Source organism: Papio anubis, chromosome 8 (genome assembly GCF_008728515.1).
Source record: "Papio anubis isolate 15944 chromosome 8, Panubis1.0, whole genome shotgun sequence".
In the NCBI taxonomy this organism is placed as follows: Eukaryota; Metazoa; Chordata; class Mammalia; order Primates; family Cercopithecidae; genus Papio; species Papio anubis.
This window is the reverse complement of record NC_044983.1, coordinates 72,676,042-72,699,615: the sequence shown is the minus strand read 5'-3', so window position 1 is coordinate 72,699,615 and position 23,574 is coordinate 72,676,042. Positions and strand designations below refer to the sequence as shown.

Here is a 23,574-nt window from a genome sequence, read left to right as displayed (position 1 = left end):
TGAGAGTGGGTTTGTTAGGGCAACTTCAGAAAGAGTTGAGATTTTTTTCTCAGTACAAAACAGAGGTGGCACACCCAGAGGGAGGAGTTTAGAAGCAGAGGAGGCTGAGAACCTAAGCCTGGTGAAATTCACAAAGATCTTGGTGAGGGCTGTACATTTCCACAGGACTTGGAAGTCAAGCGGGGTGAGGGAGTGAATTAACCTTACTGGTTGCTGTGAGGATAGAAGGAAATTTCCCCTCTGCCCTCTGAAGTTCCCACTGAAATGGGCTGACAATAGATTAATAAGAGAAAAGGCATACAAATTTTTCACAAGCACATGGACATGGGAGTCTAAAAAATCTGAGACTCAAAAGAAGGGCCACATGGGTGAGGTTTCAATACAATTGATATGGTTTGGATCTGTGTCCCCATCCAAATCTCATGTTCAATTGTAATCCCCAATGTTAGAGGTGGGGCCTGATGGGAAGTGATTGCATTGTGGGGGAGGTTTCTCTTGGTTTAACACCATCCCCCAGTGCTGTTCTCATGATAGAGTTCTCACAAGATTTGGTTGTTAAAAAGCGTGTAGCAGCTCCTCGCTCTCCCTCTTTCCTCGTGTTCCAGCATTGAGAGACATGCCTGCTTCCCCTTCACCTTCCGCTATGCTTGTAAGTTCCCTGAGGACTCCCCACACACTGAGCACATGCCAGCATCATGCTTCCTGTACAGCCTGCAGAACTGTGAACCAATTAAACCTTTTTTCTTTATAAATTACCCAGTCTCAGGTATTTCTTTATAGAAATTCAAGAACTAATACAAACCTCTTTATAAGAAAGAGGAAAGTGAATTAGTTGTAGGCAATTTTAGAGAGGTAATAGACAAATTTTTAGGTAACGAAAGATCCTGAGAGGCAGACATTATCTAGCAAACAAAAAACTGACTGGTATTGGCAAGTTACAGGAAGGTGGAACTGCATTGTATACTGCCATCTAAGGACACGGGAAACAGCCATCTGCACATTAGGAAGGGAGCCCTCATCAAAGAGTCTAATCAACTGGCACCTTGATCTCAAACATCCTAGCCTCCATAACTGTCAGAAAATAAGTTTTTGTTATGTAAGCACATGATTTATGGTATTTTGGTATAGCAACTGAAGCAGACTAACACACTGGTATTAAAAAGCTTGAGTACAACTGCAGCTTAGATCCGGGTTACAATCTTAAATCTAATAAAAACTTTAGAAAGTCAGACCCAATGGTTAGCCTGATTTGTGCCACTTGCCTTTTGGAGAAAAATTCCAACTGTTGTAACTGACCTCAGCCTAATATTTCACCATCTATTTTTAAAAAGCTTCTTTAGTTTCTGTATATCCTATTAAGTTGTTATTTCAACTTGGTGTTCCACTTTGGTTTGAGTGCCTTTCTGCTGATTTATTGCCACCTTAATATTCAAATGGGATGTAACTGTAGCTCAGATTTTTTTGTTGTTGTTGTTTCCTCTTTAGTTCACTTTAAAAACTATGCAAAGATCCACACTCTAGTTTTTAGGCTGTAAGACTATTTTGCTTTTAAAGGTTAGTCCTCAAGACCTGTAGACACACAGAGAGAACCCTTGGCTTCCTGCTCTGACATTTCTGCCAACATCTTCTCATCTACAAAACTAGATTCTGCCTACTGGCTCCTGTGAACATCAAAGTGTGAGTTTTTATTTCTTTCATCAGGAAATCCTGTCCTCGTAGCACCTGGACCAGTAGATGGTTTGATGATCTTCACACCTAAAATCTACAGGATTTAGGAAAAAAAAGTATTTATATTCCTGTAGGTTCAAACTAAAGCAGTTTCACAGGATTAAAGGCAAAGACTGGGGAGAGTCCCACTGAAAGAGTGCTAGTGGATGGAGATTTCAAATAGTGCTGAGAAAACAAGAAATCAACTGCAGCATCAAAGTAGGAGCTACATGTGGGCAGTGATCATGTCTTGTTACCACTGAATTTCCCAGGCCTATGAAAGTACTTGGCATCAAATAAGAACTAAATTAAAGATTTGTAGAATGAATTAATAACACATTGATGGCTGCATCTGCACCCTTTTTTATGGGGACACGTTTCCTAGAAACACAGAGACTATTACTTCTTTATTAGTAGTGGATATTTTAATCCCATTTCATATAACTTGCTTCAAACGAGTTGCATTTAATTTAAAAAATGCTTACATAGTCTCTAAGTGAACTATATTCCTTCATTAACAAGACAGTTAGTCAGAAGTACAACTGTAAAGTAGAAGGCATTATTCCTTGGCTTCGTGTTCTCTATGATTTTTCCCTTGTAGGACCCACTTCAAATTTCCTAAGCCCAGAGATTTACCTCTCAGGCCTGATCTGCTCACATGGTCTTTATTCTAACAAACATCCTCTATGATACTTTCCTTTTTAATTGTCTCTTATCTGGGCAAGGGTCTCAGAATATTCTAAAGTGACACATTATCTCACTTGTAAAATTTATATAACTAACCATGCTCACTTAAGAAGTAAGGAATTGTTGTCCCCAATGTCTCGCTCCTTCCTTCCACTTTAATATATGAGCTCTCTAAAGACAATAGGCCTTCTTTCTTCTCTCCCAGTCATAAGTTGCCAGTAAGTACCTGTGTTAGTCAGGGTTCTCTAGATGGTCAGAACTAATAGGATAGATGTATGTATAAAGGGGAGTTTATTAAGGAGTATTGACTCACACAATCTTAAGGTGAAGTCGCACATTAGGCCGTCTGCAAGCTGAGCAAGGAAGCCAGTCTGAGTCCCAAAACCTCACAAGTAGGGAAGATGACAGTGTAGTCTTAAGTCTGTGGCTGAAGGCTCGAGAGCCCCTGTCAAACCACTGGTGTAAGTCCAAGAGTCCAAAAGCTGAAGATCTTGATGTCCAATGTTCAAGCGCAGGAAGCATCCAGCACGGGAGAAAGATGAAGGATGGAAGACTCAGCGAGTCTGGTCCTTCCAAGTTCTTCTGCCTGCTTTATTCTAGCCACACTGACAGCCGATTAGATGGTGCCCACCAGGTTGAGGATGGATCTTCCTCTCCCAGTCCACTGACTCAAATGTTAATCTCCCTTAGCAACACTGTCATAGGCACACCAGAAACAAAATTTTGCATCCTTCAATCTAATCCAATTGACACTCAATATTAACTATCACAGTACCTCAAATGATGGAAATTTCAAACCTGAAAAGAGGAAGAGGAGAGGTTAACATCAAGATTGTCTTTAAAAAAGTTCCATATCCCCTCAAATTGTATAATAAATCATTGAGACATGCCCTCAAACATATCAATTTCAAAATGTGCATTATTATTTTGCCAATCAGATTTATGTGTATTTGCATTCATGTGTGAGGGCAAAAATAAGGTTTTCAATTGAAAGAGAACTCAGCTTTAAGTTTGACTCTTCTACTCAGTAAATGTTACTTACTGTTTCTAAATTTAAATTTTTTATCTGTAAAATGGAGATATTACAAATAGATGCCAAATGGAATAAGTGATAAGAGATAGATAGATAGATAGATAGATAGATAGATAGATAGATAGATAGATAGGATATGATGTACACACATTTGGCCCAGGCCATAATCCTAAACTAACTCAATGTATTAGCTATAATGATAATGATTTAGCCATAATCTATCCTTATTGAACTAAAAAATGTGAAGCTTAATGAAAACTTCGTTAGTCTTAAAATCTTGATTGCTGGCAAAAAATGAAGAGCTTTTTTTTCAGTAACTAAATGATGTCTGGTTGTTCCACACCACTGTTGCTTATTTATTAGATTAAGACTTCAGCCACTTTTAATCTTCAAAATAAGACTCTGTACTAAAACATACTGTTTTTTGGAAAATTACACCCCCTAGCACAAATATTTAACAGCAGAAATACAACTAAATAAGACTTGCAGTAACCAAGAAGTTGAGCAAAACTGCCATTTGCTCACTAGTTTGCTTATCTTGGCAAGGCTCAACATGGCCCACAACCCCTGTCTTGGAATCTTGACCCTTCTCAGGAACATGCTGTGTTCTGGGGCCCTGCTGCCTACCCTTCTCACTTCTTTCCAGTCACAGGAAACACAGAACACTGAGTGCCACTGAGCTCTACAGGTTTCCACATAATTGGTTTACCAGTAAGTAAAGTACTGTAAGACAGTTGTGATGGCAGCAGCAGCCCATTTGGAGTGGCCACTGCAAAAACGCTGGCTGAGGTGGGAAAGGCACAGCGACAGTTGCATGCTCAGCAGGGCTAGCAGGAAGTGGGAACAGGTGGTAGCCCCGCCCCCTATGGAGTTGGCAGGGGGGGAGCCCATGCTTCTGGGTGCAGCTGTGGCTCCAGACCCAGGCATCCCTGTCCTCTGAGGGTTTCAGGAAGCCCCTGCCCCTGCAAGCTTGGAAGTGCCTGTTCCTGCTACCTGGCCTCTCCCTGATCCCAGTGCCCCCGGAGCAAAGGAGTGGCTGAGCCCAGGCACTGTTGCAAAGAGCCAGGTATGTGTGCACTCAAGATAGTCCTGACACATCAGCCCCCTGCTGTCTCAGCTTCCTCCAGACTTGGAGTGCTGAGAAGGAGTGGAGGGTGGGGGGCTTGGGGGAAGTCAGGTTCCTGGGTGGAAAGGGGCAGGTTCCTGGTGAAACCCCACTTTCAAGCCAGGGATGTCCTAAAGAGAGGGGGAATGGCTGCCTGTTCCAGGTGGAGTCCATGTCCTGGAATAAGAACTGATGGTGCTTTTTCTGTGCCTGCCATGGCTGCCCATGGACCAATCAGCACACACTTCCTCCTTTCTGGGCCCATAAAAGCTCTGGACTCAGCCAGACATATCACTGGGGACTACCAGCTGCCAGTAGTGGAAGGAGCTCCCCATTTCCCTCCCTGGGGGTCTCCTCAACTTGTTGGGACAATCTGCCTGTGGAAAGGAGCTATGTACCATGGGTCTCCTCTCTGCTGAGAGCTGGACACTCATCTGGATGACCTGCCTGCAGAAAGGAGCTACTCACTTCGGGTCTCCTGAGAGCTGCTCTCCTGCTCAATGAAGTCCCTCTCCCCCTTGCTCACTCTCTGGTTGTCCATGTACCTCATTCCTCCTGGATGTGGGACACGAACTCTGGATACAGCAAATGACAGGATTGAAAGAGCTGTAACACAAACAGGGCTGAAACACGTCTCCTGCTTGCCACATTGTGGGTGATGAGAAGGGGAGAAGAGCTGCAGCCCTTTGGGAAGCCCAGACCTAGGGGACCCTTAAACCAGAGCTTTGAGATCCTGTTTGCCCTTTTTGGGACTCTGGCTCCTGGTGTCTCCAAGCTTCCAGGTGCCACTGCATTCCCCAATGCCCAAAGTGGAAGCCGCTTGTGGGTATGTCTTATCCAGCCACAGCCTCACACAGAACTGGAGCCTGTGCTGGTGCCTTCAGCTGCCCACCCCACGGCACCTGGCACACCTGGCTGTGCACAGTGCCCAGACCCCCATGCTTGCTCACACACCCCTCACCACTCTGTGCCTGGCTCGCCCTTGGCAGGTGTGAAATTCAGGCTGGTAGTGCAGGCTAAGCACAGCTTGCCAGGCTAAGTGGGCAGAAAAAGACCAGTGGGCCCAAGCAAAACTTGGGCAAAGGCACCACCAGTCACAGAGCCTTCCAGCTGGCAAAGTGACACCCCAAGGATCCTGTTACAGTTGTCCTGATCAAGATTTTTAAGGGGAGATCAATTACATTCCACAAATGCAGCTTGAAGGAAACAAGTGATTTAATAAAAATTTCAGCAAAAATATCAGATGTGGTTTTAAGGTAATACTTTGCTAAGTTCCTCTGGGTAGAAATGGGATATAACAAGACCCCCCACCCCCAAACCACCACCACTACCAACTAAGGAGCATGCCTAAGTAACATGTGGTGGCCACACATCTCCTTACATGTCTGATTTGTTGGCTGAGTGAGGGGCACAATTCAACCAGAGCTGATTTGCTGGGGTAAAGAAGAGAAAATGGTGAAGATGATATTGATGATCTCCCTTCATTTCTCCCCACAAGATGCATTTCTGCAGTGCCTTTAGTATTTCCTATGAATTAATATTGAATAATTTTTTAAATAAGATTGGTTTGGCTGAGGCCCATGGTCTTATCCAGTCCAGTCTTCTTCATCTTCATGTGGAAACTCATGCAGCCCAAACAAGATCACTGCATATTTATATCTAGATAAAAATATGTTCGTGTTAAGAAATCTCTAGCTAGAGATGGTAATTTCTTGGCGGGATAAAAGCCAGGATAATTAGAAGTTACCTAGTCAAGAGGTCCTCAGAAATTCAAATTTCCCATTTGAGGTAAAAGAGATGACCAGCTTGCTTTTATTATAGCTCTGACCAGGGACAAAAGTCAAAAATAAAGGTTGGTTCTGATGAATACCACCCTCAGCATTATACAAATGGAGAGCAGAAGCCATGAGCTTCCTATTACAGAGTCAGCTGAGAATCAGATGATATATGTAAAGAGTCACCGTGTATTAAATAATTTATTCATTTGACAAACCAGCAAGTGGTAGGCATTATGCTAGGTTCTGGGGTGGCAAAAATATTTACAAAACTGCCTCATCCTTGAAGGGTTATAATTGTCAGTGAAAGAGAGACATATAAAAAAATGTTCAAAATAATGTTTTAAGTGTGACAATAAAAGTATCTACACGACATTCGTTGGGAGCATCCTTTCACTGTATCAGTGATGAAGGTAGCAGTTTGCAAGGAAGAGCATAATGGAGGAAGTGGGCTTGAGTTAGAGATGGCCATTCTGACAAGACAAGATCATGAATGAAAGCACAGGAAGGAGTACACAGATGACAAATGAATGCTTGGACTGGATGATATAAAGTGTGAGACTGGCACCAGTAAAAGTCATCCTGGAAAGAGGTATTCACTCATCCATTCACCAAACATTGAATGCCAATTCTGTGACAGTCTGTGTGCTAAATATGTTACAGAAATACTTGTCCTCACTGACTTGCAGTGTAACAGTGGTCCATACATATAATAAAATTATAATATTCTTAAGTGATATAAGTACAATATGAAGGTATACATGGTATATTATGGGAACATGGCTTATAGTAAGAGAAAACTTCCTGGAGATCAATTCAAAAAACATTTGAATGCACTCTTAAAGAAAGAGAAAGAACAAGTAAAGCAGACATGAGAGGAAAAGGCATCCTATAAAAATAGGAAAGCATAAACACAGGAGAGACTTTGACCAAAAACAACACAGTGAATGTAGCAGAATCACAATTGCTAAGTGATATGAAGTTAGAAAGAGAAGTAGGGAGAAGATGATAGACTAACTTTTATGAATAAAATGTTTGAACTTTATTCTATAGGAAATAAGAAACTTGGAATAATTCTTACATACTAAGAACTTTGTTACATGTCTGTGATTTTGTAATTTCCTCATGTTAATGATTTAATTAATCTGAATAGCTTTCCCTAATGTGATGATCATTAAAATCCTTCAATAGAAAAGCATCTCTGTTTGTTTTCCAAAGTAGCTAGAAAGAAAAGAATGATAGAGATTGCTTTACATCCTTCAATCAGGCTTGAATTAAAACAGAAAAAGAGGGCCAGGCGCGGTGGCTCACGCCTGTAATCCCAGCACTTTGGGAGGCTGAGGCAGGCAGATCACAAGGTCAGCACATCGAGAATATCCTGGCTAACATGGTGAAACCCCGTCTTTACTAAAAATACAAAAAATCAGCCAGGCGTGGTGGCGTGCACCTGTAGTCCCAGCTACTCGGGAGGCTGAGGCAGGAGAATGATGTGAACCCGGGAGGCGGAGCTTGCAGTGAACCGAGATCACGCCACTGCACTCCAGCCTGGGTGACAGAGCGAGACTCTATCTCAAAAACAACAACAACAACAACAACAACAGCAACAAAACAAAGAAAAAGAAGGAAAGAAAAAAAATCCCAAGGAGTAAAGTGGATAAGATCACAGGAACTGAGAGCAGGGCGGAAAGCATGCCAAGTCATTGGAGCTTCCTTCAGGGAAGAAAGAAACTCTCAGGAAAAACACCTGGGCCCAAGAAGAGGGCTTGGAACAGAGTGACAGATGGACTCCTGGGGCTCCCACAACTTTCCCAACAGACAAACTGCAAGCTTTATCACAGCTTAGTTACTCAGTTTGAGTAATAGCAATCTGAGCTTATTTATAAAAACTGGATGATCCAACACTCTTGATTTTGGTAATACTGGGGTAAGTAGTGTCTTGGCTTTTTTTAAAGGATAATTTATAGAATATTTTGAATTTTTTATGTCACTAGTGATATGTAATTATGTGACACATCAATGTAAAATTAGTCTTTCAATACAGTTTTCCAAGGATAATTATATGTAATTGAAGAGAAATAAGAGTTTTTCCTACTTTAAGGTGATGATCATATCATACTGTCATTTATGAGTCATATGATAATCATACCCACAGCATAAGATCAAAATGTGTGTTTCTAAGTGAGGATGCCAAGTGGCATAGTATACCAAGCAATTAAAATGGAAAAAGCTCCTAGAAAAAAAGGTCCAACGTTTGCAAAGAAAGATGAATTTTTAGAGCCCGTTGGGAGACAATTCTCCAAGGATTTCTCACATTGTTGCATGTCTTGTGAAGTAAGGCATTGTCTGTCATTTGTTTCAAGCAGTAACTGCCCTCTTTTTCTGACTACTTTCCAAGTATGTTTGTACAGAAAACAGCCTTGGAAAATAATAAGGTTTCCCTGCAGAGCAGGACAGGTTTCCTTGAGACAAGGATGTCTCCCTCTAGATCCAAGGATCACTTTACACAGCCCGTTATAATGATCCACGGTTTCTAAACTCAGAGTCCCTGTAGCATATACTGCATGCACAGGCTTCTCTCTGAGCCCATTCATAGGAATTTCTCACTGCCTAGCTTTCTGTGGAGCCTTTAGTTTTTTATTGTATCCCTCAGAGCACACTTCTACCCTTAAGATTGTCTCCTTCTCTCTCTGCTTCTCTGTGTTCTAGGCTTTCTCACTTTATTAGGCAGAACAATTTAACTTTCCACTCAATAGTCTATTCTGAGCTTAATTTTACATATTCACAGACTCACTAAAAATCCTTTAAAAGACAAAACTAGATTCTCTTGAAAAAGTAAAAATAACTGGGTGCAGTGGCTCATGTCTGTAAACCCAGCACTTTGGGAGGCCGAGGCAAACAGATCACTTGAGGTCAGGAGTTTGAGATGAGCATGTCCAACATAGTGAAACCCTGTCTCTATTAAAAATACAAAAATTAGCTGAGTGTGGTAGTGCCTGACTGTAATTCCAGCTACTTGGGAGGCTGAGGCAGGAGAATTACTTGAACCTGGGAGGCGTAGGTTGCAGTGAGCTGACATTGTGCCATTGCACTCCAGCCTGGGCAACAGAGTGAGACTCTGTCTCAAATAAATAAATAAACAAATAAAATAAATAAATAAAAATTAAATATATATATACACACACACACAAATTAAAATTAGGAACTCAATAAGTAAGTTTAAGAGCAGGTTAGACACAACATAGAGAAGATGAGCAAACTAGAAAATAGATCAATCGAAAATATCCAGATCAAAGCATGAAGAGAAAATGACAAAAAAAGAGACAGAATTGAGTATAATTGCATAAGAAGCATATTGAAATAAGCTATACATCAACTGTCAAGATTTCACATAAGAAAGTTCTACTCATAAAGCTCCAAAAAAAATTTCTTGTCAAACAGAATCAGATTGAGAAATCTCCACCAGAATCATTCAGTAGTTCTTGAAGGTGATGTTTTATAAGCTCTTATATCATACAGGATAGTGTTAAAATATTTAGTCAGTAAGTACACTGACTACAGGAAATAATCAGAGGCTTATTGGTGAAAATTACTATAATTGTTTACAATTGAGGATGTAATTTTAATCTATATTAAACACCTTGTAACCTAATACAATTGCTTTTCTCTTTCAGTGTAGTCATGTTCTATAACATCATTGTGAAAGAAGACACACATGTGGCCAAAAAATGTGAAAAAAAAAGCTCAACCTCACTGATCATTAGAGAAATGCAAATCAAAACCTCAGTGAGATACCATCTTGCACCAGTCAGAATAGCTATTACTAAAAAGTCAAAAAACAACAGATGCTGGTGAGGTTGCAGAGAAAAGGAACACTTTCACACTGTTGGTGGGAGTGTAAATTAGTTCAAACATTGTGGAAGATAGTGTGGGGCTTCCTCGAAAACCTAGAGGCAGAAATATCATTTGACCCAGCAATCCCATTACTGGCTATATACCCAAAGGAATATAAACCATTCTATTATAAAGACATATGCACATGTATGTTCATTGCAGCATTATTCACAATAGCAAAGGCACGGAATCAACCCAAATTCCCTACAATGATAAACTGGATAAAGAAAATGAGGTATATATACACTATGGAACGTTGTGCAGCCACAAAAAGGAATGAGTTCATGTCCTTTGCAGGGACATGAATGGAGCTGGAGGACATTATCCTTAGCAAACTAATGCAGGAACAGAAAAGCAAACACCGCATGTTCTCACTTACAAGTGGGAGCTGAATGATGAGAACACATAGACACATAGAGGGGAAAAACTCACCCTGGGGCCTTTTGGGGTTAGGGGGCAGGAAGAGAAGCAGCATCAGGAAGAATAGCTAACGGATGCTGTGCTTAATACCTAGACGATGGGATGATCTATGCAGCAAACCACCATAGCACATTTTTACCAATGTGACAAACCTGCACATCCTGCACATGTACCCCTGAACTTAAAATAGGAGTTGAAGAAAAAAAAAGTTATTGTGAAACTTGAATTAGTGAATACCGAATAATTGCTCCTCAGGGAAAAACAGGGTTAGGTTCCTGTGACCCGCCAGTCACAACACTTTTATTAACTTATTAATACATAGCCTTGTTTTATGTGCATTTCTATTTAAAGATTTTTTTTCGTCTTTAGTCACAGCTTCTTGTTTATTTTTTCTGTATCATGTATCACAAATTGAAATGATATTGCTAATATACTTGTCACCCTGTATCCTTCTTTCTCTCCCCAAAGTAAAGCTCCAGCAGAGTAGGGCTTTGTTGACCTGCTCACTGCTGAGTACTCAGCAGAGTGCAGTGTGTGGTAGATGCCCAGAAGGTGATTGTCTAAATTCATTATTTTTTGAGAGACTATACTATATGATTATTACTTGAAACAGACCACCTCAAAGGGTAATTTTTCCTTTTTTCCTTCTTCTACTTGACTTCTGTCTTTTTAGCCTTTCTCTTATTTTTGTTTATTTATTTATTTTTTTGTGACACCTCAGTTCAGGTGTTCTCTGTGGCTGTGGATGCTTTCCTGTCTTGTTCACAGTTGATACTGGAAGGCTCTCCAACCTTGTTTATTTTTATTTTTCTTTTTTTTAAATTTTACTTTAAGTTCTGGGGTACCTCTGCAGAACATGCGGGTTTGCTACATAGGTATACATGTGCCATGGTGGTTTGCTCCATCTATCAACCTGTCATCTAGGTTTTAAGCCCCGCATGCATTAGGTATTTGTCCTAATGCTCTCCCTCCCCTTGCCCCTGACCCCCTGACAGGCCCCAGTGTCTGATGTTCCTCTCCCTGTGTCCATGTGTTCTCTTTGTTCAAATCCCACTTATGAGTGAGAACATATGGTGTTTGGTTTTCTGTTCTTGTGTTAGTTTGCTGAGACTGATGGCTTCCAGCTTCATCTATGTCCCTGCAAAGGACATAAACTCATTCGTTCTTATGGCTGCATAGTATCCCATGATATATATGCACCACTTTTTCTTTATTCAGTCTATCATTGATGGGCATTTGGGTGGGTTCCAAGTCTTTGCTATTCTAAATAGTGCTGCAATGGGAATGTAAATTAGTTTAACCATTGTGGAAGGCAGTGTGGCGATTCCTCAAGGATCTACAACCAGAAATACCATTTGACCCAGAGATCCCATTACTGGGTATATACCCAAAGGATTATAAATCATTCTACTATAAGGACACATGCACATGTATATTTTTTAAAGACATCTTATTTAATACACTTTGTTGATCAATTAACACTGGACTCATGACCAGCAGCACTACAATTCATGCCTGAATGAAGCCAATCTAACACATTTATTTCCTCCACAGGGCACGTCTCAGCCTTCTTGTGTTTAGGAATACCAGACATCTCTTCAGGACTATACTTGAGGGCCATTCTCAACAGTGAAGTCACAGACAAAATGCACAAATTGTGAAAAACACAGCACTAAACACACTGCAAAAAGGGCACTTGTTTACAGCAGAAGACTGAAACAAGAAGTCATGGATTCTCCCTGTTTGACCTCAGGGAGGTTGAACAATTCCCAGGGAGTGTGCAACCTCCCTGGGAATATGCACGCTGGGAGAGTCCAATTTTTTGCTGTTCTACTTATGTGTGTGTCTTTGAAAGATGACTCAAGTGTCATCAGCATTCATTTTTGAGTTACAAAAAAATTTGAGTGAGTGAATTCATAAATACAAAACATATGCATTTATAAAATATAAATTATATAAATACAAATTGTGTTAAATATGTAGGTATTTGTATGTACATGCATGTATTCATATATGTGCATATATACGCATATGTACACACATTTATCATTTATATTTATATAATTTATCTTAAATTATAACTATTCATATTTATTATATATTATAATGAGACATACGGAGAATGACAATTTCCTAAACAAAAGAAGACAGAAAACTCAGCAAGAGCAATCTGTTCTCACACCTTCACCTTAGCACTCCAAGCCTCCATGCCTTGGTTTTCCTTGTTTCCATAGAACTTACTACCTTCCAACAAACTCTATTCTTTATTTATTTATTCATATCCAGTCTTCCTCTGCCATGATATAAGTTTCATAAGGACAGATATCTTTGTTTTGTTCACTGATGCATCCCAAGTAAACACTGGAAAATAAGGAAATTGACTTTATTATGTTTCCTATACTCACCCCCTATTAAAGTTTGAAGTCCAAGATGGTTTGCACAGAACATAGTAAGACAGGAGATGTAAAACAGTGGGAAGAGCAACAGAAAAGTAAAGATCCAGGTTCCAGGTCTTACTTCTCCACTTTAATACATTATTAAGTTTGGCAGTCTCATTGCTCTGAGCTTTGGTTAATTCTTATAAAGAACAGAAGTGATATTTATCCTTGTGGATATCAAGGTTTACCAATAACCAAATCTTAACAAACAAGATGATATAGGCTTGAAATCCTTTAAGTAAACATAAAGTTGTGTTATGTTTATAAGTACTTAAAAACAACTGTATGATAAATAATATTAAATTACAGTTTCTTGGATATTTACATTTAGACTCAACAAAAATACCTTTTATGTCCTTGCCAACTTTTATCTTTCTTTTGGTTTCCAAGTATCACATGCTTTAGTTATTCCACATGAGATTCTAATAATTTCAAATATTATGCTAAAAATGTCAAAATCACATGAGATTCTAATAATTTCAAATATTATGCTAAAAATGTTAAAATCAAACTTAAAAAGACAAATAAAGATATGTTTTGAAGAAAAGGACTTAGGTAAATACAAAATATTCTGAAATCTATTGATTAACTATCACATTAGATACATTAGTTGCTCAAAATAAATGTACCAGAAGAATTTAAAGTATAATCTTATATATAATCTTCTATAACACAAATGTGAGTGCATAGGGGAAAAACGTGAAATCCTTTTACAGAATCAGGGACAGTGCCTTTAATTTATCTCTTTTTATGATGGGATTGTTTTTCTCATGAGGTTTTGGCAGGCCTTTAAGATTGATGTCATTTTTGATTAATTCTTTTTGTACTCTGATGACAGCTAATGGAATGATTTGAAAGCTATTTGCTTTACAAAAAAGATCCAATGTAGCTGCCTTTTGTGCCCATTCTTAAAGCTTTTACTTCTTTCTCTTGAAATAATTAGTAAAAGAGAAGAAAGATTGCTGTAATTACTAAGCATTATAAACTATATCAAGGTGCATGACATTAACAGTAGCTGTCATTAAGATTAGATCACTTGTCTAATTTTAAGGAAATGTTACCTTTTCCTATTTTAATGATATAATCTGAAAAATATCTTGACAGGATACTAATTCTATAAATGAAATACAGTCCCTTAAACATACATATTTTTATTCCTATTCAGAGACATATAAAAAGTAATTAAAATTGTGCCTTCAAGTATATCAAATAGGTATAATTGGTGTTATAAAAATAGATCAAAGTCATCAATTATTTTATAAGAACCATCAGAGTTCATGCATTATAGTTAAAACTTCATTTAAAGAACAGATCCAAAACTGAATTTTAAGAATATCCTTTCAGTCCTACTCAAGTAATCAACCGATATGCTTTAAAGGAAAGACTTTGTATAAAAAGGTTTTAATTTACACATTGATTCCAAATGCTTCCTTCTCTCTGTTGAAGTTAACACTTGTGTACTGCATCATTTTCTTCATCGGTCTTTTGTTCATTGGTATTATAATAAACGCTATAATACATACAATAATTTTTTTTCCTGAACACATAACAATTTTCTTACTCTACCAATACACTTTACCAATAAAAGCATAAATATTTAACAAATATAATTGGAATATTCTCATATACAAATAACAGAAATAAGTAAATTTAAGAAAAACAAGTGATATGAGTAAAAAAGATATAAGACAAAATACTATCAAAGAATATCCAGACTATTTCTCTAGACATCGAAATATTTAACTAAGTTATATCCTAAAAGGACCAAAACTTTTACATTACCTTAATTAAACATTCTTACAGTGGCAACACAATCCACAAGCTATACAAACATAAATATTTTTTATTTGTTGAATAATTAAGTGGTCTTTAAGAGCAAAATTTTATGTTATGCATCTTATATTTCCATGCTACATAGGGTACATAACTCTGGTAACTATGTAAACCAACAAGGAAAGCATTAGAAATTAATGGTACCCAAAGTTAGCCTTGGAAATTAATGCTTTTTCCCATCCTGAAACAACAAAGTTGATTCTATTAAATGTGATAAATGAAATGTAAATTCAAAATTTTAATAAGGTGCTTGTTAATCCATTTGTTCACAGCTAACTGGAACTCAGTTAAATTAGTTCCTTATTATGAGCACTAGAGATACGATTTCTTCTAAATCTCAAGGGAAAATAAGTGTTAGAGGACTGCTTGTCCCAAGATAGCTCCATAAAGTGTTATTAAAATTATTCACTGACACTTTTTCTGTGATGCATTTCATTTAGAAAATCAATTCTGCGTTGTTAAAGACAGTAAAAGTTCTCTAACAGCAATCACAACACCAGATAAAAAGGCAAAATAATTCCACATATGAGCTATTATGGGATATTTATCTTTGCCCTGAAAATTTTATCACCAAGAATTGCAGAAAGTAGTTCTCAAGCAATGGTGAAATATCACATGGTTTCTGAGAAACAGAATTCCTCTGGAAAGTGTAAAAAGTGTTTAGTATTTGTTAAATGCTGTCTTTAGTTTCAGGACAGTGTTTCTCAACTTCTTGCACCTGCAGATCACCTCGTTAATGTAATGTGTCCAGTCTAATATGTCTGGCACAAATATAAAAAGCAATTTTTCGTAACATTTTAAAAAAATTCAACTTAAAAAATTGAATTAACTATTGAAATTAATAATTATTATTATTTATACTAGAGCGGGAGATGGTTTTGCAGTGTTTTATCAAGAAGCCTGTTAGGCTATCACTAAAATCTTGAGCCATAATTACAGAACGGCCAGTTGGATTCAGTTCTTACCTTTTATTTGTACTACCTTGGAAAAACCTAAGTCACCACTGTAGGTGATCTAAAATTGCAACATATATTTTGCAACTCCCTTAGTCAATTCCCAATGTTCAAATAAAGCGTGGGAGTCTTTGACAATATAAAGCCAACACTGTCATTCTTAAAGAGATGTCAAGTCAACAATCATTCTGCCCACATATGTGAAAAAGTTTGTTTGTAGTACTCTTGGAGCTAAGGTGCTAGTAACTTCACAAAATGCAAATTTTAAAAAAAATGTGAGACACAATTTACAATGATGGTTACTATACGCTACTTAAGAACTAATAGTTCTTAAGCATATTTGCCACATTTAAAACAATTATTGGACATATAGTAGCTAAAATAATCTTCAAAAAGAACAAGTTGAAGGATTTGCAATTCTCTATTTCAAAACTTGTTACAATGTTATAATAATTAAAACAGTGTGCTACTGACATGAGGACAGACATACAGATCAATGGTATAGGATTAAGAGTTCAGAAATAAATCCATACATCTACGGTCATTGGATTTTCAACAAGGATGGTATCCAGACAAAGCAATGTGTCTAAAACAGTCTTTTCAACAAATAGTGTAGGGTCACTGGACATCCACAAGCAAAAGAATAACTTGGACTCTTATCTCACACCACATATAAAACACTCACAAAATAGATCATAGATGTAAATTTAAGAGTTAAACCTATTAAATTCCTAGAAGATATCATAGGTGTAAATATTTGTGATGGGTTCTTAGAAAAAAATACTTAAAGCACAATGGACAAAAATATATATAGATAACTTATATTCCATCAAAATTGAAAATGGGATATTTATCTTTGCCCTGAAAATTTTACCACCAAGAAATGTTTTAAAGAACACCAATAAAAAAAAGTGTAAAGACAACCCACAAAATGGAGGAGAATATTTGCAAACCGCATATCGTGTAAGTGACCTGTATCCAGACTGTATAAAGAAATTTCACAATTTAACAATTAAAAATTGAGCACAAGATTTGAATAGACAGTTCCCCAAACAAGATATACAAATGTTCAATATGTGCACGAAAAGATTTTCAATATCATTAATTATTAGGGTTATTCAAAACGAAATCACAATGAGATACAACTTCTAAAAAAACAGGAGTACAGTGGTACTATCTCAGTTCACTGCAGCCTCCACCTCCCAGGTTCAAGCAATCCTCCTGCCTCAGCCCCGCGAGTAGCTAGGACTCCAGGTGTGAGCCACCATGCCTGGGTAATTTTTATATTCCTAGAAGAGAGAGGGGTTTCACCATGTTGGCCAGGCTGGTCTTGAACACCTGGCCTGGTCTCAACCTCCAAAGCATTGGGATTACAGGCATGAGTCACCACACCCAGCCAAGAACTTTATTCATTGCTGTTTCAATTATAAAATGATGCAGCCACTTTATAAAACAGTTCAGTTCCTCTAAATGTTAAATAGAGTTAACATATAACTCAGCAATTCTACTTCTGGGTATATACCCAAGAGAAATAAAAACATATGTTCACATAAAAATATATACAGAAACATTCAGAACAACATTATTCATAAAGGACAAAAAATGAAAGCAGCCTAAAGGTCCAATTACTGATAAATGGGTCAACAAAATATTGTCTATTCACACAATGGAATGTGATTCAACCATAAAAAGGAAGTACTGTCACATGCTATAACACAGATGAACTTTGAAAACAAATCCTAAAGGAGAGAAGCCATTTGTAATAGGCCACATTTTGCATGAGGTGTTTATATGAAATGTCCAGAGAAAGCAAATTAATAAAAACAGAACTATATTAGTGGTTTGCCAGAGACTGAGAGGAGGGACAGATAGGGAAAAATTGCTAATGCGAATGGAGTTTCTTTTTGGTGTGACGAAATGTTCTAAAATTAATTAGTGGTGTTAGTTGACCAACTTTGTGAATATACTAAAAACGACTGAGTTTTATTGAGGGATATTGTTATATATTTTATTAGGATTGTAGAAGAGGTGAAAAAAGTTAGGTAATGTGAAAAAAGCTTCCAGATAATATGAAAAAATGCTTTTAAGTTATACTGAATTTAGGGAGTAGAATTCAAAGAAGATTTAGTGACAGTCTGAATCAAATATCTGATTAGTGACTGTAAATAGTGACACATGGAGTCGAACAGGGAGACAGTCAGCAGCTTCAAAATCTATATGAAATGAAATGAGAAAGCCAAACAATTTTGTCTAGATTATAGATCCATGAGATTACAATTGCCAAGTATGTATAAGAACTATGACATGAAAACAATGGGGTCTTGCTCAAGCTGGAGTCACCTTAAAAGCACTTTTCTTCAAAACATTAGAAAAATGCCACAGGACTGAGCAAGGATTTTTTTTTTTTTTTGAGTAAGACCTCAAAAGTCTAGTTATTAAAAGCAAGAATTGACCAATTAGACTACATGAGCTAAAAAACTTCCGTGCAGTAATTTAAACAGTTAATAAAGTGCAGAGACAACCTACAGAATGGGAGAAAATATTTGCAAACTATCCATCTGACAAGAAATTAATAACCAGGATATATAGAGTTCAAACAACTCAATAGCAAATAAAACCCAAATGATCTGATTAAAATTTTGGTAAAAAAATTATGAGTAGACATTTCTCAAATGCAAACATACAAATGACCAACAGATACATGAAAAAATGCTCAAGATTACTCATCATCAGGGAAATACAAATCAAAAGCACAATGTTATATCATTTCACCCCAGATAAAACGACTCTTATCAAAAAGACAGAAAATAACAGATGCTGGGAGGATGTGAAGAAAGGGAGATACTTGCACACTCTCGGTGGGAATTTAAATTAGTCCAACAACTAGGAAAGATGGTACAGAGCTTCCTCAAGAAATACAGAGCTACCATATGATCCAGCAATCTCAGTCTTGGATATATATCCAGAAGAAAGGAAATCACTATATCAAAGAGAAAGCTACACTCCCATGTTTATTGCAGCACCAGTCATGATAGCCAAGATCAAACTGTTTGGACACATCAAACTAAATGACCATTAACGATGAACGGATAAAGAAAATGTGGTATATATACAAAATGGAATAGAATTTAGCCACAATAAAAGAACGAAATACTGACATTTGCAGTGACACAGATGAGTCTGCAGGACATTATGTTAAGTGAAATAAGCCAGGCACAAAAAAAATAAGCATCACATGTTCTCACTCAAATGTGGAAGCTGCAAAAAAAAATAGTGATCTCAAGGAGGTAGTGAATAGAATGGTGATTACCAGTGGCTGGGAAGGGTCTGAGGGAGGAGGCCATGAAGAGAGGTTTGCTAATGGGTTCAAAAATACAGGTAGATAGAAAGAGTAAGTTCTACTATTTGATAGCATAATAGGGCAACTACAATTGATGAGCATTTATGCTATATTTCAAAATAGCTAGAGGAAAATATTTGAAATGTTGCCAACACAAAGAAATGATAAATGTTTGAAGTGATGGATATACCAATTACTTTGATATGCATTACACATTGTATGCATGTTACATAATGTCACATGTACCATATATATATATATATAAAATGTATCATTTGAAAATAATTTATGAAAAGCCTACTTCTTCAGAAATTAGTTGGTATGATGAAAATAGCTTCCAAATAATTAAGGAGAAAGAGACTAAGATGGAAGACTAATGAAAATGAAAACAAAATTGAGCAGGTTCGAAAGTGTTTAGTGATTCATACCAAATAAAAGATTAAGGAATTTAGAAACAATATTTGTACTCTGTGATGACAACTTCATATACTATAAATTTAAATTGTCTGGCATTTTGTTTTATTTTTTAAAAAGGTGACTGAGTGCAGTGGCTTGCGCCGGTAATCCCAGCAATTTGGGAGGCCAAGGCAGGTGAATCATTTGAGATCAAGAGTTCAAGCCAGTCTGGTCAACATGGTGAAACCACATCTCTACTAAAAATACAAAAATTAGCCTGATGTGGTGGCGGGCTCCTGTCATCACAACTACTCCGGAGGCTGAGGCAGGAGAATCTCTTGAACCTGGGAGACAGAGGTTGCAGTGAGCTGAGATTGCACCACTGTACTCCAGGCTGGACAACAGAGCCAGACTCCAACTAAAACAAACAAACAAAAAAAAGTAATAGGTATTTCTCATAGATTTCCCTTAAATATAAAATTTTAAACTAGAAGTTACCAATGAAATTATATATGCTTAAAAAAATAAAACTAACCAAAATAAACAAGATAAATCAAAACAAGCACTTGAAATGAGAAAGCCTAGTAGCATATTTTTGGAGGATGGCATTATTTGAGTGTTTATTCACAATCTTGGTGGTGGAAGTATATGGGAGAAATTACAGATTATAACAGAGAAGAACAAGAAAAACATCACTCTGAAAGTGTAACATTGTTTTTTGGAGCAAAAAAGTGTAATGAAATGGTGCATCCCTTATAACTTTACAAAAATAATGGAGAGAAGATGATGAAATACAGCAAAAATATAGTAATATGTACAACTTCAAATTCTCAGTCATTGGTTTGAATTTCCATTGGCCATCAGTAAAGCAACTTAAAACATTTTGACTTGCCTTGCTAACAATTTAACCTAACAAAAGATTTTTTAAAGTAGGTAATATAGGTGGGATAGGAAGTACATTTGGGAAATATTTTTAGCAAAAGGAGGGATGGGACGGCAAAGTGGAAGTGACAGAGACCCTAGCAGAAGACTATTGTCTTAGAGAACAGTGAGTAGAGTCAGATGTGAAGTTATTATGAGTGTCAATGATAATCTTTTCCTCTTTTATTTAAAAAAATGTCTATATGACTTTTTTGTTGTTTTGGTATCTTTGAAGAATGACAGTTGGAAAAGAATATTTTTAACGGAAGTCTCATACATGGGTAGGTGAGAGGAAAAAGGAACATGGTGAAAAGGAGGCTAAAATAATGTTTTTCTAAGAAAATAATTTAAACTACAAGAAAATAGTTTTCTGAGAAAATGACCATAAATTTTTATCTGAAGATGACAGATGCTCAAATAATAGCTGATTAATTTGTTTTTAGGCAACTGACATACGACTTTTTAGCAGTCAAAATTCTTAGTCTATGTAGACTTGGGAAAAGATTGGGAAGTTGATTACTAAAAACAGACTAAGACACTTTTGTACCTAACTAAGCATCATATGAATGAGAAGTTCATGTAATCCTGAAAGAGCACGTCTTACCTGGTTCCTCCATGCTCAGACTATCTGAGAAATTGATTATGTTTTCTACGTAAGTAAATATGTATACTTTAAGCTCCATGTTCTCAAATTCTCACCCTCATCCTCTTCACTTTTACCACAAATCTATTTCATTCCTTGCCTTTGTCATGCCACGACATGAAAGGGTCAATAATAAGAAATTGTGCCAAAATACTTCATGATATTTAAAAAAATATTCAGGTGTTTACCATCCAGATCCTGGTCTGATATGTGTAATGAATAATAAAACATTAAAATTATATACCTGTTATTAAACTGAAAATTTCTCACAAATAAATCACATTTAAACGCTTGCAATAAAGACAATTTTTTTTACTGTTTTGTTAGCGTTCAGTATAGGGAACAAATTAAATAAAAAATATTTAGGAATATTTATTTCTTATGAGTAGAGTTCCTATTTGAGAAATAGATAACACGGAATCTGGGTCTGGATTGGAACTTGAATTCTTTCTGTTCAAACCACTGGGATTTGCTATTGTAATATATTCACTGCCAAGAGATACATTACTAAGAAAATGATGGAAACTATCATAGACAGAAAAAATGACTTCCCATCAACTGCATAATATGAAAAGAAAAATTGTAATGAGAAGCACTGTCAAAATATGAAATAGTACAAAATATATTCATCATTCACATATGAGAAGAAAGAGAAGCACCTGCCCATTGCAGACACTTAAAGGTAAATGAACAATAGGTAGAAGGATGGTAGTGCCTCATGTTTGGATCATGTCATTCACATTTGCCTCGTTCTATATTTATTGACAATTTTTTAACTTTAATAAGATCTGAGAAACAGTTTCAATGAGGGTGGAAGGTGTAGAGAAGTCTTAGCCAAAAACAATAATTACAATACACCATAGGTCAAAAAGCCACAGGCTATTAGAGTTCAAATTACTATCAACCAATCCTGTTTAAATCCCATATTACAACTTAAAAGAAGAATCTAAGCATTTATAAATATTTATGTATTCTGTATTGAGAGGTCAGTCCATTACTCATTTTTCTTGCTTGCTTGCTTTTTTGAAGATCAAAAAATAAAAATCTTTAAGAAGCTTTCACAGAATTGGAGACATATATTCATTCTTTATTCATCTTTTCACATTGGAATATAAACGTGTTATTAATTGACCAACCAACTACATGCCAAAGCCAATAAAATCATGATGAGTAAATCCAATAAATACTTCAAGTGAGCTCATCCATCTCCCTAAAGTTATATATTAAATGTTTTCAAGAAAAGAATAAAAATTTTGAGAATTAATATTTTATCTAATTTTCTGCATATCCATGTTAAAATATAAACAGATGACACATTTAATATTTTGACATATGATTTGTAAGGCAGCATACAAATCTGAAATACTTCCACTAGATTGAGACAACTTTTGCATTGTATTCTTATTATTCACACTCCTACACAGATGTTGGAAACAGCCGTTTTCCTAACATACTTGTAGGCAGATTGCCCTAGTTTTAATTGCTAATCTTAACATTTTGCTCTTAAAAGTTTACCTTATTGTATTTAAATGTATCAAGATTAAGTGTTGTAAAACTCACCCAACTTCTAAAATTTTTCAGCAACACATAGCAAAAGGAATAAAATCAAGTTTGCTATGATTTGCCAAACTGCAGTACACAGAAACTCAATTTCATAATCTCCAAATCATGCTAGAAAATTTTGAGAAACAGGTAACTAAAGAGAGAAACAAGAAACACCTTCCTAGGCCGGGCGCGGTGGCTCAAGCCTGTAATCCCAGCACTTTGGGAGGCCAAGACGGGCGGATCACGAGGTCAGGAGATCGAGACCATCCGGGCGAACACGGTGAAACCCCGTCTCTACTAAAAAATAAAAAAAAAAAACTAGCCGGGCAAGGTGGCGGTCGCCTGTAGTCACAGCTACTCGGGAGGCTGAGGCAGGAGAATGGCGTAAACCCGGGAGGCGGAGCTTGCAGTGAGCTGAGATCCGGCCACTGCCCCCCAGCCTGGGCGACAGAGCGAGACTCCGTCTCAAAAAAAAAAAAAATACATATATATATATATTTTTTTTTGAAAAAAATATTATTAGTTCAAAAGCTAGTATTACTGTAACTTTGGTTTGCAATTTCACACTTCATTTTCTATATAATTTAAGAAAATAATGCATTTAAAGTATTCATGATAAAAGCATTCAACAAACTAGGAATATAAGAACATCAACTCAGCTGGGTGGGGTGGCTGGTGCCTGTAATTCCAGCACTTTAGGAGACCTAGGCAGACAGATCACCTGAGGTCAGGAGTTCGAGACCAGCCTTGCCAACGGTGAAACCCCGTCTCTACTAAAAAGTACAAAAAACTAGCCGGGCGAGGTGGTGAGCGCCTGTAGTCCCAGCTACTCGGGAGGCTGAGGCAGGAGAATGGCGTAAACCCGGGAGGCGGAGCTTGCAGTGAGC

At 37.0% G+C, this 23,574-nt stretch overlaps 1 long non-coding RNA gene across 3 annotated transcripts in view; it reads right to left on the bottom strand.

Annotated features, from left to right (window-relative positions):
* Positions 1–23,574, bottom strand: part of LOC103886903 — a 103,409-nt gene that overhangs the window by 21,896 nt on the left and 57,939 nt on the right. For 2 of the 3 annotated variants that reach the window (XR_002523858.2, XR_002523857.2), the window contains exons 4-5: positions 5,001–5,107; positions 2,708–3,192 (exon numbers count right to left, since the gene is read on the bottom strand). This is a non-coding gene — a long non-coding RNA (uncharacterized LOC103886903). The remainder of the gene's footprint in view (positions 1–2,707; positions 3,193–5,000; positions 5,108–23,574) is intronic. The other variant, XR_002523859.2, reaches the window with a different exon arrangement.